This window comes from Gymnodraco acuticeps, unplaced genomic scaffold, assembly GCF_902827175.1.
Source record: "Gymnodraco acuticeps unplaced genomic scaffold, fGymAcu1.1, whole genome shotgun sequence".
In the NCBI taxonomy this organism is placed as follows: Eukaryota; Metazoa; Chordata; class Actinopteri; order Perciformes; family Bathydraconidae; genus Gymnodraco; species Gymnodraco acuticeps.
In genome coordinates this window covers 7458555-7460450 of record NW_022990271.1, presented here as the reverse complement: position 1 = coordinate 7460450, position 1896 = coordinate 7458555, and positions in this window count along the sequence as shown.

Sequence of the window (1896 nt, the reverse complement as noted above, 5' to 3'; positions counted from 1 at the left end):
TGCCGGGCAAGTTATGCATTTTACTTCAAAAGATCTACTTAGTAGTAGTGGGAAATCGTCTGAAAAACATTTTAACATTGCTCTAAACTCTATGCCATCCAGTTTTCTGCATACATATTTTCTAATGTTTCATATTCATACTCTTTGAAACTTGGAATTCTCACTTTAGTCTAGTAATTGTTGTGCTAATAATTCCTGCAGACAGATCCTTGTAACTCATCCACCTGTGACATGGGAACAACACCGCAACACTGCCAGTTTTCATGGTTTTAGTTTGTAGTCCTACCATAAAATAGGACACGATGATACAGAAAATAAACGTAATGTGAATACATGAATATGATCTAACTGGTTTGACAAGTGACCTGGACCCAAGAGTGCACAAAAAAAGGAGGGAGTTTGCTTGGGAAAGCAAGCCAAGGATTTTTACAGCTTCAGCAGCAGGAAGCACACTGGGACACAAGTGACCTCTACCGGATAATGTCTGTCGAATCTGCTACCCAGGGTGGCAGCCAAGCGTGTGTTTATGTGTGTGTATGTGTCCATGAAAGCGCTATGTTAGAATCTTGTTGACTGAGTTTGCACACCTGTCTGCATTTGCAGGACAGGGAGATCTGTTTGTGTGCAGTTGTGACTGTACGTGTAGTCTGTGTGTGTGTGTGTGTGTGTGTGTGTGTGTGTGTGTGTGTGTGTGTGTGTGTGTGTGTGTGTGTGTGTGTGTGTGTGTGTGTGTGTGTGTGTGTGTGTGTGTGTGTGTGTGTGTGTGTGTTGTGTGTGTGTGTGTGTGTGTGTGTGTGTGTGTGTGTGTGTGTGTGTGTGTGTCTAGAGGTGTTCAGACAGCGAGGGATAGACAGATCTCGTACACAGGTCAAGCCTGAAGGCTGCCAGGGGGATGTAAGCGCTGGGCTGTGACCACCAGGTCTTTACTGCCTCCATCCCTTCTTCTCTCTTTCCTCCACATCATCCTGCTTTTTCAGAGCGAGAGAGCGGGGACACAGATGGTCTCACTCTATCAGCTAGGACTGTCAGACAGCAGAAACATTTCCCATTTACTGATATGGCTCGATAGGCACACCTATTCTTCCTACACAAAATGCTTGCAGTACATATTTAAATTCAAAACATGAGATACATTAAACATTTGTTTCACAAAACTGAATAGAAGATTCAAATCAAACTATATCCAGTGAAATTGACAGGTTGACAATGGAGTTTGTCGGTGGGACCCCTAATTGGTTTTTACAAACCTAAAAACCCAATTAAATGCAATATTTCAAGGTGTAAGATGTTGTCAGGTAAAGCTAAGTGGCCAATACAATAATAATGTATTTAAGTTTGTTAGAAAAACAGTAAGCTCAAGTTGTTTCAAAACGTTCATCAGTTTTGGGATATTTGTCAAAATGTCAGCTTCTTAATTTGCCTCTTGCATAATGTGCGCTGTAATATGCCCCCATGACCCTGAGAGAAGAAGTGAGTAAAGAAAGATGTGATTGGTCTCAATCAGCCTCTGATGCAGATGTTTGTGTTGAAGACAGATATTGTTTATTAGAATCTTATGCAAACACCAGTCACTGACACGTTTTATCCACAAGTTTCATTATTTCAATGCATGGAAATATTATTTGTAAAACGACTCTAAATAAGAGATATACTGTAAACAGATAACCAGATAGCCTGTGACAGATTAAGATGTGTGCTTTACAAAAAAAAAAGCTGCAACTATAAATCTAGATGTGGCTCAATTTCCTAAAGAAATGCTTATCCTCCAGAGAAATATGATGGATTTCTTTATGCCGAAAATCTATCATATTTTTTCCTCTTTAAATGCTGTTATTTTATCCCGAAGCACATTGTTTGAACTTTGCTAACTCTCACTCTTTTGCTGCTCAGAGAAGT